The sequence below is a fragment of the Delphinapterus leucas genome, chromosome 5 (assembly GCF_059928025.1).
Source record: "Delphinapterus leucas isolate spDelLeu-1000000601 "Yukka" chromosome 5, BTC_Dleu_Yukka2, whole genome shotgun sequence".
Classification (NCBI taxonomy): domain Eukaryota; kingdom Metazoa; phylum Chordata; class Mammalia; order Artiodactyla; family Monodontidae; genus Delphinapterus; species Delphinapterus leucas.
The window spans coordinates 95,816,863-95,833,847 of record NC_143133.1 but is presented as its reverse complement, the minus strand read 5'-3'; the positions used below and the strand labels follow the sequence as shown (position 1 = coordinate 95,833,847).

Below are 16,985 nucleotides of genomic sequence, written 5' to 3'. Positions count from 1 at the left end.
TGGTGTCTGTCCCCAGTGGCTAAGGTTGGTTCACTGGGTTGTGTAGGCTTCCTGGTGGAGGGGACTAGTGCCTGTGTTCTGATGGATGAGGCTGGATCTTGTCTTTCTGGTGGACAGGTCCACGTCTGGTGGTGTGTTTTGGGGTGTCTGTGGACTTATTATGATTTTAGGCAGCCTCTCTGCTAATGGGTGGGGTTGTGTTCCTGTCTTGCTAGTTGTTTGGCATAGGGTGTCCAGCAGCACTGTAGCTTGCTGGTCGTTGAGTGAAGCTGGGTGCTGGTGTTGAGATGGAGATGTCTGGGACATTTTCACCATTTGATATTATATGGAGCTGGGAGGTCTCTTGTGGACTATGTCCTGAAGTTGGCTCTCCCACCTCAGAGGCACAGCACTGACTCCTGGCTGCAGCACCAAGAGCCTTTCATCCACACGGCTCAGAATAAAAGGGAGAAAAAGTAGAAAGAAAGAATTAGTAGAAGTAGAAAGAAAGAGAGAAAGAAAGAAAGAAAGGAGGGAGAGAGGGAGAAAGGAAGGAAGGAGGGAAGGAAGGATAAAAAGAAAGAAAGATGATAAAGTAAAATAAAATAAAATAAGATAAAATATAATAAAGTTATTAACATAAAAAGTAATTATTAAGAGAAAACAAAAAATCGGACAGATGGAGTCCTAGGACAAATGTTGGAAGCAAAGGTATACAGACAAAATCTCACACAGAAGCATACACATACACAGTCACAAAAAGAGGAAAAGGGGAAAAAATCATAAATCTTGCTCTCAAAGTCCACCTCCTCAATTTGTGATGATTCGTTGTCTAAAGGAGGAAAGGATGGAAAGAACGAAGATAAAGTAAAATAAAATAAAGTTATTAAAATAAAAAGTAATTATTAAGAAAAAAATTTAAAAAAAGCGAAAAAACAAAACAAAAAGACGGACGGATAAAACCCTCGGACAAATGGAAGCAAAGCTATACAGACAAAATCCCACACAGAAGCATACACATACACACTCACAAAAAAAAGGAAAAGGGGAAAAAATCATAAATCTTGCTCTCAAAGTCCACCTCCTTAATTCGGGATGATTCGTTGTCTATTCAGGTATTCCACAGATGCAGGGCACATCAAGTTGATTGTGGAGCTTTAATCCACTGCTTCTGAGGCTGCTGGGAGAGATTTCCCTTTCTCTTCTTTGTTCTCACAGCTCCCAGGGGCTCAGCTTTGGATTTGGCCCCGCCTCTAAGTGTAAGTCGCCGGAGGGCGTCTGTTGTTCGCTCAGACAGGACGGGGTTAAAGGAGCCGCTGATTCGGGGGCTCTGGCTCACTCAGGCTGGGGGGAGGGAGGGGCACGGAGTGCGGGGCGAGCCTGCGGCGGCAGAGGCTGGCGTGACGTTGCACCAGCCTGAGGCGTGCCGTGCGTTCTTCCGGGGGAGTTGTCCCTGGTTCCCGGGAGCCTGGCAGTGGTGGGCTGCACAGGCTCCCGGGAGGGGAGGTGTGGAGAGTGACCTGTGCTCGCACACAGGCTTTTTGGTGGCGGCAGCAGCAGCCTTAGCGTCTCGTGCCTGTCTCTGGGGTCCGCACTTTTAGCTGCGGTTCGCGCCCGTCTCTGGAGCTCCTTTAAGCAGCGTTCTTAATTCCCTCTCCTCGCGCACCAGGAAACAAAGAGGGAAGAAAAAGTCTCTTGCCTCTTCGGCAGGTCCAGACTTTTCCCGGACTCCCTCCCGGCTAGCCGTGGTGCACTAGTCCCCTGCAGGCTGTGTTCTCGCCGCCAACCCCAGTCCTCTCCCGGCGCTCCGACCGAAGCCCGAGCCTCAGCTCGCAGCCCCACCCGCCCCGGCGGGGGAGCAGACAAGCCTCTCGGCCTGGTGAGTGCAGGTCGGCACCGATCCTCTGTGCGGGAATCTCCCCGCTTTGCCCCCCGCACCCCTGTTACTGTGCTCTCCTCCGCGGCTCCGAAGCTTTCCCCCTCCGCCACCCGCAGTCTCTGCCCGCGAAGGGGCTTCCTAGTGTATGGAAACCTTTCCTCCTTCACAGCTCCCTCCCACTGGTGCAGGTCCTGTCCCTATCCTTTTGTCTCTGTTTTTTCTTTTTTCTTTTGCCCTACCCAGGTACGTGGGGTGTTTCTTGCCTTTTGGGAGGTCTGAGGTCTTCTGCCAGCATTCAGTAGGTGTTTTGTAGGAGTTGTTCCACGTGTAGGTGTATTTCTGGTGTATCTGTGGGGAGGATGGTGATCTCCGCGTCTTACTCTTCTGCCATCTTCCTGTAAGCCAGTACTGGGTATTGTCAATACCCTTTAATCTTAATCCTCTTCTTTTTGTTGTGGTAAGTAACACGCTCATGTCCCCTTTTCTTGCTAAAATAACTAATAGAGCTAATAGAGCGGGGCGAGCGGAAAAAGGCATTCCTTCGTCTGGATTTTTGTTAGTTTCATGAATAAGTGCTTACTTTGTACCTTCAGAGAGCTAGAGAGAAGAAGACGGACATAACCCTTGCTTTGGAGTTTATCATGTGAAAGTAACTGGTCTTTATTAGTATTTTCCTTGTGGCATTGTGTTTTCAGAGAATGCTCAGTGTTAGACTTCGGCACATTAATTAGCCTTGGAAGCGTATGAATCCAGAATACATTATAGTCATTTGTCTTGGCCTTGTTCGTGTGCTGCGTTCATCATTGTTTTATTTTTGAACACGGCTCATTCTTTTCCTCCTGTCTGTAGCGTTATTAATAGCAGTAGGAGCTTCCTGGCTTCAGTCAGTGGCGTGCCTGAGAGGGACGTTCAAAAGTGATAGGAAGGATTCATCTCCCAAGTAATTGGTGTGCTGGGGAGTACCACTCCTTAGAAACCCTGTCCTTTGTGGTTCCTGATAGGGCTGGCATAGAGGGTGAACCATGGCCACCAGGGTAGACAGGGAGAAACTGGACCTTAGAACGAAAGCCCTCCTTTCCGCTCCTTCCCGGGTAGACAGGTGCTAGGAGAGCACCAGTAAGAGGCACCAGCTGACAGTGGCAAGAAAGAACAGGCAGGTAGGCAGACCACGGCGCCCAAGCCGGGGCAATCCCGGAGGAGGGTGTGAATGTAGAGAGCAGGCAGCGGGGCATATGGGAGTTGATTACATGCAGTGGTTAGGAAGGGCAGCTTTTGGAAGCAACACAAATGTCCATCAACAGATGAATGGACAAAACGTGGTATATACATGCAATGGAATATTATTCAGCCTTAAAAAGGAAAGCAGTCCTGACATATGCTGCAATGTGGATGAACTTTGAGGACATTATGCTAAGTGAAATAAACTAGTCACACACAGAAAAACACTGTATGTATTATTCCGCTTATATGAGGTTCCTAGATTAGTCAAACTCATAGATAGAGAAAGTAGACTAGTAGTGGTTTCCAGGGGCTGGGGGAACTGGGGAAGGAGGCATTATTATTATTATTATTATTATTTTTTTTTTTTTTTGCGGTACGCGGGCCTCTCACTGTTGTGGCCTCTCCCGTTGCGGAGCACAGGCTCCGGACGCGCAGGCTCAGCGGCCATGGCTCACGGGCCCAGCCGCTCCGCGGCATGTGGGATCTTCCCGGACCGGGGCACGAACCCGCATCCCCAGCAACGGCAGGCGGACTCTCAACCACTGCGCCACCAGGGAAGCCCAGGAGGCATTATTTAACAGGTGTAGGGTTTCAGTTTCACAAGATGAAAAAGTTCAGGAGCTCAGTTGCACAGCAATGTGAATGCACTTAATATTACTGAACCATACACTTAAAAATGGGTACTATGGTAAATTTTAGGTGTGTTTTACCACATTTACAAATTGGAAGAAAAATCAGAGATGATCTAAAAGGAAAAAAGGAAGGCAGCTTTGAAGACAGGCTGACTGAGTTCAAATCCTGGCACAGGCACTGACTAGATGGGTGCCTTTGGGCAAATCAGGTAACCTCTCTGAGCTTTGGTTTTCTTTTTCAAATGGGACTGACAATAATAGTACCCATACTATAGGATTTGTTGTGAGAATTAAATGAGATACTATATGTAAAGCCTGTGGCACTTAGAAGAACACAACAGTGTTAGTTTTCACCATGATTATCAGAATAATATGTGACCTTTTAAGTATATAAGCCTGCAGTTTTCTTTAGGACGCCTGTCAGCATTCTAAGGGCATAGGGTCCCAGATACCAGGCTCAGATTGAGGGATATGACTTCAGTTCTTAGTGGGGCCTATAAAGAACAAAGTGTGATCTCATGCCAGAGTCAACAAATATTTATGGAGTACATGCTAGAGGTTGGGTTCTGCTCAAAGTGTAGAAAGACAATAATATAATCCTGCTCACAGTATGGTGGGTGTATTGTCAAGTTATTAAAGGGAAAATCCAGTTATATGAGTTATGATACCTAATAAGGACTTAGATATATTGTAGAACCCCAGTCAGTTATTAGAATTATACCACAAGATAAAAATTAGATTAAAAACAAAGGTGATGCTATTTATTAAGATTTTGCCAATTCCTAGTGCCATAAATCCCAGCTGAAACTAGCTTGAGCACATAATTTAATTTATTGCTTTACATAGTGAACATCTGGTTGTATACCTGGCTTCAGGCATGGCTGGACCCAGGTGTTCACACATTTTTCTTAGGCAGTTCTTTGTGATGGGGGTAACATGGCCACTAATACCCTTGGTTTATATTCTATAAAATCAACACTCGTGTTCTTCCTCTTTCTGTTTCTTTTCTTCTTCCAGTCTTTTCCTTTCCCTTTCTGAACCATTCCACTTAAAAGCCATTAAGTGGGGCTGAGCAAGCTAAGAGTCTGCTGGGGGCAGGGGTGGAAAGCCGAGGTGGCACAGAGCAGGGTGTTGGACCCAATGGGGGTGAGGAGGGCATCCCAGAGGGAGGCTGTTCTGTGCAGGGGGTGCATAAGAAGAGCATCCAGTAGGACGGCTGCTCAGTGTATTGTGTCAAAGCCTGAGTGAGGTGAGGAGGTGTCCATCCAGTGCAGGTACTGGAGATCAGGCAGCATGAGGAGGGGGTCCAGAGCAGAGGATGGCCTGGCATGGCGTGTTGGAGCCCAGGCGGGATGAGGAGGGTGTCTGTGGACAAAGGTGGCCCAGAGTGAGGTGTCAGCGCCTGAGAAGATTGACAAGGCTCCCCCTGTGCAGGCAGGCAGCTTCCGGAGAGGGTCCGAGCCCAGGCAGGGCGAGGAGGGGCCGGATTCCCGCTGTGAGAGAAACGTGGTGCAAATATGGAAAGGGGGAAGGATAAAATCAACCCTGTGACACTGGATTGGAACTGGAGGTATTGGTGTGGATTCGTGATTTTCTGGTTGTGGATGGATGGATGGATGGATAGATAGATGGCAAGATAGAGATGTAGAGTAAAAGATCAATATAAATGTAAATGTATGTCTATGCAGTAGATATTGCTTTTTAAATATAAATATCCTATGGTTTCTAAATACCATTCTCCACTGAAAGGAGCCAGGGATTCTTGGAGAAATGGCTGATTGAAGGGTTGGGCAGGGAAGGCAAAAGATGAACCTGCAACATTTTGTGCGTGAAAGTAAGGAAGCACTTAGAGAGTGAGAGGAGCATGTCCAAAGGACTCAGGAGCAGTTTGAAGGGCTCCACACGCCACATCTGGGACAATTTGAGCTTCAAAAATAAATAACGACACTAAGAGGTTAAAACCCACTGAATAAAACAGGGAACCGTGAGTTCAAACTGACACAGATTGAACGTTGGTGAAGAACTATGAAAAACAGACCTATTCATAGTCTCACCACAAAATACTTACCCTTACGAAGGGAAAAGGCACGGGAAGGTGGCGAGTCCTAAAGAAAGGCTGAAGTGCTGGTGCTGGAGATGTCCCGTTGCACCGGGAGGCTGACTTCTACAGACTCTTAAGTCCCTCGTCCTCTGGCTTCCACCCGCGTTTGGCCGATGGATGGGCTGTGGCGGCCGGTGCTGGGAGGGTGAGGGGTAGACTTCTCTGCCTCTTTGCCAGCTGGGTTGCGGTGTGGAAGCTGCAGCGTTCCCCATAGTGCTGTCTCCTGGGCTACAGCTCTCCCTTCGGTCAGCGGTGATAATTACTGACCACTGATGTTAGCTTGGGGTGCATCCCCGCCACCCCTTACTGCTTTCCCTTGATCCTGTCTACACCTCCGTGCAACATCCCTCCATTAAACTCTCGCTAGAGTGCCCTCTGTTTCTTGCCGGGAGCCTGACTGATACAGACATATGGCACTGTTACCAGAGAGAAGGGCAGACAAAAGTTCAGCAGCAACGATGGTGACTCACCACTGCTCCTAGATTAGACCATCCAGTCATCTCCCTTCAGATGGAGTTGGGTCCAGTGACCCAAGGTGTGAGAAGAGAATAAAACCAGAGAAAGGGAATCTAGAAGGACCTGACAGCAGCTCAGTGACCAGAGAGGAATTTTGTCCCAGTCATTTATACCGGAAAGGAAGGACTCCTTAAACTTCTGTTGGAGAGTGAGATACTTTCCCTCTCCCTCAGTTAAGGAGGCGGGGCCCTACATTATGAAGAATTGCATTTCAGAGCATCATAGACCTTTTGAATTCAACTGTCTTTATGATTTCTTCCAAAGAGGATCCGATTAAGAAACAATCCACAGGGCAGGGGAGTATCTTCTTTTAATGACTGCACTGTTATCACCTGGCAAATCATTATGTGGCAGACGCTCTTGTTTCTGGAACCTTTCTGTTTCAGCCATTTCTTCTTTTGTGTTCTGGAAGGCAAGCACAGACAAGGATGTGAAGTGGGAGGATTTTTAATGTCACATCAATTCAGAGGTGTCCCTTGTTCCAGCCTCTGAACATGGGGTGACACTTCTGAATACAGCCTGCTAAGAGAGCCGGCTTGGACTCACATGATTTATTGGGTTGCTAATCACCCCATTTGAGAGTGAGCCCATTAAATTAGCCTGCAGCTCCAATTAAGGGAACTCAGACCAGAGACCATATTTAAGGGTGCTCCCTTGTCAGTTTCATCAGGGGTTTAAACTGAATTCTTACTGTTGGTAGGGAAAACTGAAACATGTCCTAATTCTGCTAAAAGTAGCAGAGAAATCACATACTGGGGTGCCTTTTCTGATGTGGGCAGGATTGCTCGTGGGGAGAAGGGGTGGTATTTGCTGGGAGAGGTCACTTACATTCCCTTTTGGTTTCCGTTCAAGTCCTGCTTGCTATGTACTCAATCACGACTGCAGACTTAGATGTCAGAATGCTCGTTTTCATAAATAAGTCTGGAAAACAGAAGCACATTCATCTCTTGCTGTTTTCAACTTCGGAGTAACTTTACAGAACCCACTGTTTTAATTAACACTGACTTAACAAGAGTTCAGGTCAGAATTCGAGGACAACTTGGTATAATTTGACTATAGAAGAAAATCAAGGATTTCTTTTATAACGTTTCCTTCAGCTGCTGCTGTCACTTTTTTATGTACGCTGTGTGTATGTGGGGTGGAGGGTTAGCCTTATGAGGTAGGCTATTTTTATTTAAATGTCTTGAAGACTACAATAAAATACCATGCAGGCATTCCGCAGATGAGGTGCACCTGATTTGTGAATGTTTGTTGCAGATGTGGTCCAGTTAATTAATAACCCTTCCCCTTCCTGCCTCACCACAAAGCCGCTCTGCTCTCCTTCCCTTCTGCCATTTGCTGCCTCTAGAGAACATCTTGGGGTCCTTGGCCACTGATGCCAGCTCAAGTCTGACTTGGGTACATTTCTGATCTACTACCTTTTCCCTACAACTTCCTTTCTTTCTCTTGAAGCGATTGTTGTGCAACACAGTTTCTGGGTATTCTCTGATTTTCACTACTCTAGTCTCTGCTAAATTCTTCCCTGGGCAATTATTCCCATATAAATAGTGTAGTAGTTTTTAAGACCATGGGCTTTGAATCAGACCAACTAGTTCACGTCTTGGTCCTGCCACTTAACAGCAGTATGAGTTTGGGCAAATTATTTTGCTTCCTATGCCTCAGTCTTCCCCTCTATAAAATTGAGATAATAATATAATTATACCTATCTCTTAGCCATGTTATGTGGGTCATGTAAAAGATGTAAGTTGGATGGTGTGCTGGGAACACAGTGTAAGTGCTCAGAAAAGGTGAGCTGCTGGTGTTTATTATTTTTATCTTAGTTTCTTCTTTATCTTTCTTCCTTCCCCATCTTTCCTCTCTTTTCAATTTTACTCATTTATTTGAGGAAAACAAGCTTTCCCCCCCTTTTGATTGTCTCCCCTGATTCTGTGTTGGACCACAGGTGACAATGGGCAATAGTCAATCCCCAGTGAGGGCTAGCCTGGGCACAGTGTGCCCTGCCACAGGGAGATGCTTAACAACCACTTTGTTTTCCTGCTTTTCTTCACCCCTTAGTAGTCCTAAGTGACCCTATTCATAGATGCTACAGAGCAGAGTAATGCTGGGTTGCACTTGAATCAAGAAAAGCAAAACCATCTGCTTGGGAGGGGAGGTGTGGGGGGAGCATCAAACATGAGCCGTCATGCGTTAGCAGTGAATACCATGTCCTGAAATTTCTAGTAAGGCCACTTCGGAATTCCAGAGTTTCTACCTTAGTCTCCATCTTCTTCAAATTACACATACTTTTTTATTTTTCAAGATGTATAGAAAAGCAAAATGGTTTCTTAATTGATTTTTAGTATGTTTATGCTTTGTATAGGTGTTAGTACTGTGATAGTATACTTTTTTTTTATTATTGAACTTGCAGAGCATTTTGCTTATATCAGAGGTTAAATAGGGCTTTGTGTTGTAGCCTATAAAATTACTTCTGGGCTTCCCTGGTGGCGCAGTGGTTGGGAGTCTGCCTGCCGATGCAGGGGACGCGGGTTCGTGCCCCGTTCCGCGAAGATCCCACATGCCGCGGAGCGGCTGGGCCCGTGAGCCATGGCCGCTGAGCCTGCGCGTCCGGATTCTGTACTCCGCAATGGGAGAGGACACAGCAGTGAGAGGCCCGCGTACCGCAAAAAAAAAAAAATTACTTCTATGTGGAAATAAGCTCTAAGTCCTTAACACCTAACTAATGAAAGAAATTTTTAGAAGGCCACACTTTTGTAAGTGTGGACTTAATGTATAGCATGATACATACAATGCAGGTGGTATTTTACCAGGTCCAACCTCCATTCTGTCTAGATAAGACATTTGCAAGAAGAAATCAAAGAACTCATTTAATGTCAAATGAAAATGTTATTTCTCTGGAACTGGATTGGCTTTTGTATTAATCAGGGTTCTCCAGACAAACAGAACCAGTAGAAATATATTTCTATATATGTATATATTTCTATATATGTATATATTTCTCTCTCTCTCTCTCTCTCTCTCTCTCTCTCTCTCTCTCTCTCTCTCTCTATATATATATAATATATATATATATATATATATATATTTCTTCAAGGGCAGGAAAAGATGGACCTCCCAATTCAAGAAGATAGGGAATTTGTTCTTCCTTAGCCTTTGCTCCCATTTGAGGCCCCAACAGTTTGGATGGTGCCCACCCATACTGGTGAGGCTGGACCTCTTAGTCTGCTGAATCTAACGTTAATCTCTTCCAGAAACATCCTCACAGATATACCTAGAAATAATGTTTTACCAGATATCTGAGCATCCCTTAGCCCAGTCAAGTTGACGTAAAACTAACCATCACAGCTTTTAATCCCTTTTATAAATGGAAGTCTTGTCTTTTAGGTCATGTTTGCTATTATGACTTTGAGTTGAGTATAAAGGCCATACTCACAGATGTTTATGGCATTTAATATGGCATAGAAACCCAACTAAATTTCTAAAAATATACATAAACACAGAATCTGTGTGCTTATGTTTTTAAACTGGAGAGGCTAAAGAACCGTTGCAGATCTGCTTCTGGAGTAGCTTGAGTACTTTACCAACATTCAGCCTGTTTCAGTTATCCTGTGCCACCCACTGGTTCAATCAGATTAAGAATTTTAACACCAGGCATTTAAAAGAGAAAGGGAAAAGAGGTTCATTTATTTGTATTCTTCAAAGAGAAAGAGAGAGAGCATTAACGCCATTTTCCGTGTTTTCCTACTTCTCATCCCAAGTTACCACCATTCTTCACAGGCAAGTGGTCCTCAAGTTGTAGTTAGTGGACCATGTATCTATTTGAATTTCCTTAGATGCTTGTTAGCATGCACATTCCTGGGAGCCACCCCAGACCTCCTGACTTGGAGTTTCAGCAGATTACATGGTTAAGAGCCCCCTAAATGATCTTTGTGAACTCTATAAAGTTTGAGAACCACTGCTTTCCAGATGATCCAATGCATGATGCTACAAACATGTGTGGGTGAAAAATCTGTTCAAAGTGCAAGATAGATCAACCAGTTTTTATGTAACAGAGTATAAAAAGTTCATTGGTATGATTTATTCTACATAGTCACTAACCTTTAAGAAACTACCAATTGTCAAGTTTTGAGGTCATATCAGAGAAGAATATTCACAATTATTTGAAAAGATTATTACAAATACTTTTTCCTTTTCCAACTACATAACTGAGCGAGGCTGAATTCTTTTCATTTACTTCAACCAAAAACATATCATATCAAAATAGATTAAATGCAGAAGCTGGTATGAGGATCTGTCTTCTATTTAAGCTAAACATCAGAGATTTGCAAAAACATGAAAAATATACCATCTTCTCACTAATTTTTTCTGTTTAGGAATATACATAAAATACATAAAAATATGTTATTTAACATGTAGTGGGTTTATTATTGCTATTTTAAAATGAATTAATAAATGCATATTTAAAAAAATTCTCATTTCCAGTTGCTAGGACAGTGATTGTCAATGGATATAACCCACATAAACAAAAGCTCTTTGGGGACCCCTATAATATTTAAGAGTGTAAAGTAATCCTGGGATCAAACAATTTGAGGACTACAGACTAGGCTTTTTTCTAGGTACAGTGTAGTAATTGGTTTAGAGTTAACTTTGATTCATCGTACACTTAATGCCATATGTATTCACCATCTGAATGCTAAACATAGTAAGCTTGATTTTGCTTTTTTCTCATTGGGAGAAAAATCATAATGGTATCTATACCAAAATATTCTTAATTAATGCTTGTTTTACCTTTCCTAATTCCAAATAAGATTAGATAATCTTGAACAAGTTGGAAAATAAAAAGCCCTCTATTAGAACTAATGTTTTTGAGAGCTTCGTTTCCACCTACTGAAAATACATTTAAATTAGCAGAGATTAAAATCTTCTCTATTGAAATGCTCTTGGAAATCTTGCCATAAACGTGCCCTTTTCTTCATTCTGCCTCTATTTTCTCTTTTTCCAATTTATAGAGCATTTTTTTTTCTTTTCTCTCCTCTTCTTTCTTCCTTTCCTCTTCTTTTGTTCATTTCCCCTCCTTTCCTTTTGCCTTATTATAGCTGGAAGTTATTTGCTCATGCGTTGCAATTTTCAGTTTCTGCTGGTGTCCTCTAAGAAAGATGCTGAGTCGGTAAATATGAGCCAGGCATTGACAAAGCGTAGGTGCATCTTTGCTGTCTCAGCTCCAGGACTTAAACAGTCTTCCATTTAGTATGTAAAACTCAACACTGGAGTCTATGCTCTGCTTCTATTCTTAGATTTCCAGAGGCTGTGAAAGAAGGCTAGGGGAAAGGATTTTTAAAAATTAATTAATTACTTTTCTTTTGGCTATTAAATGAAAACTTATACCTTCTAGAAGAAATGACTTCAGAATAAGTTCTACCATTCTACTGTGTTCTTCATAAATTTCTTTCTCATTTTTCCTCTAGTCCAAAAGTCACTCCCGAGTTGGCCTGAAATCAAGCACCAAGCAAAAGGTATGCTATTTTCCCCCTCTGCATTGCTCCTTTAAAAAAAAATTAGTTTGCTGACTGCTTATGTTTTTTCCTGAAAAGAATGATTTGTTTTTGGAAGGCAAGGATTACCCAGAAACAAAGTGTTTTTGGTTTTCATTTACTTTGCCTCCATAATTGCAATAATGAAATTGGAGAGAGATCCTTGAATTGAAATGGAATCTAGCAGCCCAGTGACAGAACCTCGGAATTGCCATGGCTTACAAACAATTCTGAAAGCAAGGTCAGAAGGTACTCTCCCAGATTCAGCTCTTTATTTTCTTAGCCCTTCGCAGTGAAGGGATTTGTTCCTGTCTTAGTTCATATTTTTACTAAACTTCATTCTCTCAGCATCTGCTGTGGAGAATGACCCTCACCTATGACCTGTGGTGAATTGGCTAAATCATGAGCTCCGTGAGGCAGAAAGAATTGGCTTCAATTCCTGATTCTGTCACTTTACTAGCTATGTGACCCTGGACATATTTGTATGAAGATGATTGTACCTCTTAATGTAGTACATTTTAAGGATAAAATGATATAATATATGTGAAAGCACTTATAACCCAGTGCCTAGCACAAAATAGGCACTTAGTAATTTTTTAAATTCTATAATATTTCATTGATATTTTAGATGTACAAAACGAGAAAATTTGAAATTCCAAAATTTTAATCCTTAGATGCACACACTTTTTTTTTTTTTTTAGAGATGGAGTTGGGCTCTTGGTCTGAGGCTAGCAGGCTGCCGCTCCTTCTTTTTATTTTTAAATTTAATTTAAATTTTTTATACAGCAGGCTCTTATTTGTTATCTATTTTATACATATTAGTGTATACTGTCAATCCCAATCTCCCAACTCATCCCCCCCCCCACTTTCCCCCCTTGGTGTCCATATGTCAGTTCTCGACATCTGTGTCTCTATTTCTGCCTTGCAAACTGGTTCATCTGTACCACTTTTCTAGATTTAACATATATGTGTTAATATGCGATATTTGTTTTTTTTTCTGACTTACTTCACTCTGTATGACAGTCTCTATATCCATCCATGTCTCTACAAATGACCCAATTCGTTCCTTTTTATGGCTGAGTAATATTCCACTGTTATATATGTACCACATCTTCTTTATCCATTCGTCTGTCTATGGAAATTTAGGTTGCTTCCATGACCTCGCTATTATAAACAGTGCTGCAATGAACATTGGGGTGCATGTGTCTTTTTGAATTATGGTTTTCTCTGGATATATGCCCAGTAGTGGGATTGCTGGGTCATATGGTAGTTCTATTTGTAGTTTTTTAAGGAACCTCCATACTACTCTCCATAGTGGCTGTATCGATGTACATTCCCACCAACAGTGAAAGAGGGTTCCCTTTTCTCCACACCCTCTCCAGCATTTGTTGTTTGTAGATTTTCTGATGATGCTAGTCTAACTGGTGTGAGGTGATACCTGATTGTAGTTTTGATTTGCATTTCTCTAATAATTAGTGATGTTCAGCAGCTTTTCATGTGCTTCTTGGCCGTCTGTATGTCTTTGGAGAAATGTCTATTTAGGTCTTCTGCCCATTTTTGGATTGGGTTGTTTGTTTTTTTAATATTGAGCTGCATGAGCTGTTTATATATTTTGGAGATTAATCCTTTGTCTGTTGATTCGTTTGCAAATATTTTCTCCCATTCTGAGGGTTGTCTTTTTGTCTTGTTTATGGTTTCCTTTGCTGTGCAAAAGCTTTTAAGTTTCATTAAGTCCCATTTGTTTATTTTTGTTTTTATTTCCATTACTCTAGGAGGTGGGTCAGAAAAGATCTTGCTGTGATTTATGCCAAAGAGTGTTCTTCCTATGTTTTCCTCTAAGAGTTTTATAGTGTCCGGTCTTACATTTAGGTCTTTAATCCATTTTGAGTTTATTTTTGTGTATGGTGTCTAGGGAGGGTTCTAATTTCATTCTTTTACGTGTACCTGTCCAGTTTTCCCAGCACCACTTATTGAAGAGACTGTCTTTTCTCCATTGTATATCCTTGCCTCCTTTGTCATAGATTAGTTGACCGTAGGTGCGTGGGTTTATCTCTGAGCTTTCTATCCTGTTCCATTGATCTATATTTCTGTTTTTGTGCCAGTACCATATTGTCTTGATTACTGTAGGTTTGTAGTATAGTCTGAAGTCAGGGAGTTTGATTCCTCCAGCTCCATTTTTTCACTCAAGATTGCTTTGGCTATTCGGGGACTTTTGTGTCTCCATACAAAGTGTGAAATTTTTTGTTCTAGTTCTGTAAAAAATGCCATTGGTAATTTGATAGGGACTACATTGAATCTGTAGACTGCTTTGGATACAATAATCATTTTCACATTATTGATTCTTCCAATCCAAGAACATGGTATATCTCTCCATCTGTTTGTGTCATCTTTGATTTCTTTCACCAGTGTCTTATAGTTTTCTGAGTACAGGTCTTTTACCTGCTTAGGTAGGTGTATTCCTAGATATTTTATTCTTTTTGTTCCAATGGTAAATGGGATTGTTTCTTTAATTTCTCTGTCTGATCTTTCATTGTTAGTGTATAGGAATGCAAGAGATTTCTGTGCATTAATTTTGTATCCTGCAACTTTACCAAATTCATTGATTAGCTCTAGTAGTTTTCTGGTGGCATCGTTAGGATTCTCTATGTATAGTATCATGTCATCTGCAAACAGTGACAGTTTTACTTCTTCTTTTCCAATTTGTATTCCTTTTATTTCTTTTTCTTCTCTGATTGCTGTCGCTAGGACTTCCAAAACTTTGTTAAATAAGAGTGGCGCGAGTGGTCATCCTTGTCTTGTTCCTGATCTTAGAGGAAATGCTTTCAGATTTTCACCTTTGAGAATGATGTTGGCTGTGGGTTGTCACATATGGCCTTTATTATGTTGAGGTAGGTTCCCTCTATGCCCACTTTCTGGCGAGTTTTTATCCTAAAGGGTGTTGAATTTTGTCAAAAGCTTTTTCTGCATCTATTGAGATGATCATATGGTTTTTATTCTTCAATTTGTTAATATGCTGTATCACACTGATTGATTCGTGTATATTGAAGAATACTTGCATCCCTTGGATAAATCCCACTTGATCATGGTGTATGATCCTTTTAATGTGTTGTTGGATTCTGTTTGTCAGTATTTTGTTGAGGATTTTTGCATCAATATTCATCAGTGATATTGCTCTGTAATTTTCTTTTTTGTAGTACCTTTGTCTGGTTTTGGTATCAGGGTGATAGTGGCCTTGTAGAATGCGTTTGGGAGTGTTCCTTCCTCTGCAGTTTTTTGGAAGAGTTTGAGAAGGATGGGTGTTAGCTCTTCTCTAAATGTTTGGTAGAATTCACCTGTGAAGCCATCTGGTCCTGGACTTTTGTTTGTTGGAAGATTTTAAATCGCAGTTTCAATTTCATTACTTGTGATGGGTCTGTTCATATTTCTATTTCTTCCTGGTTCAGTCTTGGAAGGTTATACCTTCGTAAGAATTTGTCCGTTTCTTCAAGGTTGTCCATTTTATTGGCATAGATTTGCTTGTAGTAGTCTCTTATGATGCTTTGTATTTCTGCTGTGTCTGTTGTAACAGACAACAGTCTGTTGTCTGTTCTCCTTTTTCATTTCTTATTTTATTGATTTGAGTCCGCTCCCTCTTTCTATTGATGAGTCTGGCTAATGGTTTATCAATTTTGTTTATCTTCTCAAACAACCAGCTTTTAGTTTATGGATCTTTGCTATTGTTTTCTTTGTTTCTATTTCATTTATTTCTGCTCTCATCTTTATGATTTCTTTCCTTCTACTAAGTTTGGTTTTTGTTTGTTCTTCTTTCTCTAGTTCCTTTAGGTGTAAGGTTAGATGGTTTATTTGAGATGTTTCTTATTTCTTAAGGTAGGATTGTATTGCTATAAACTTCCCTCTTAGAACTGCTTTTGCTCCATCCCATAGGTTTTGGATCATCGTGTTTTCATTGCCATTTGTCTCTAGGTATTTTTTTATTTCCTCTTTGATTTCTTCAGTGATCTCTTCGTTACTTAGTAACATTTAGCCTCCATGTGTTTGTGCTTTTTACATTTTTCCCCCTGTAAGTTACTTCTAATCTCATAGCCTTGTGGTCAGAAAAGATGTTTGATATGATTTCAATTTTCTTAAATTTACTGAGTCTTGATTTGTGACCCAAGATATGATCTATCTGGGAGAATGTTCCATGTACAGTTGAGAAGAAACTGTAATCTGCTGTTTTTGGATGGAATGTCCTATAAATATCAATTATATCTATCTGGTCTGTTGTGTCATTTAAAGCTTGTGTTTCCTTATTTATTTTCTGTCTGGAGGATCTGTCCATTGGCATAAGTGAGGTGCTAAAGTCCCCCACTATTATTGTGTTACTGTCAATTTCCTCTTCTATAGCTGTTAGCATTTGCCTTATGTATTGAGGTGCTCCTATGTTGGGTGCATATACTTAAAATTGTCATATCTTCTTCTTGGATTGATCCCTTGATAATTATATAGTGTCCTTCCTTGTCTCTTGTAACATTCTTTATTTTAAAGTCTATTTTATCTGATATAAGTATTGCTACTCCAGCTTTCTTTTGATTTCCAATTGCATGGAATATCTTTTTCCATCCCCTCACTTTCAGTCTGTATGTGTTCCTAGGTCTGAAGTAGGTCTCTTGTAGACAGCATGTATATGGGTTTTGTTTTTGTATCCATTCAGCAAGCCTGTTTCTTTTCGTTGGAGCATTTAATCCATTCACGTTTAAGGTAATTATTGATATGTAAGTTCCTATTACCATTTTCTTAATTGTTTTGGGTTTTTTTGTAAGTCCTTTTTTTTATAAATTTATTTATTTTGTTTATGATTTTTGGCTGTGTTGGGTCTTTGTTGCTGCATGCGGGCTTTCTCTAGTTTTGGCGAGTGGGGGCTACTCTTCGTTTGTGGTGTGCAGGCTTCTCATTGCGGTGGCTTCTCTTGTTGCAGAGCATGGGCTCTAGGGTGCACGGGCTTCAGTAGATGCGGCACATGGGCTCAGTAGTTGTGGCTCACAAGCTCTAGGGCGCAGGCTCAGTAGTTGTGGCGCACAGGCTTAGTTGCTCCGTGGCATGTGTGATCTTCCTGGACCAGGGCTCAAACCCACGTCCCCTGCATTGGC

The 16,985-nt window shown here is 41.6% G+C and overlaps 1 long non-coding RNA gene across 1 annotated transcript in view; it reads left to right on the top strand.

The window, feature by feature from the left end:
• LOC111187685 (uncharacterized) overlaps nt 1-16,985 on the top strand; it is a 461,235-nt gene that overhangs the window by 322,905 nt on the left and 121,345 nt on the right. Inside the window, exon 6 of the long non-coding RNA XR_016393343.1 lies at nt 11,791-11,838. This is a non-coding gene — a long non-coding RNA (uncharacterized LOC111187685). The remainder of the gene's footprint in view (nt 1-11,790; nt 11,839-16,985) is intronic.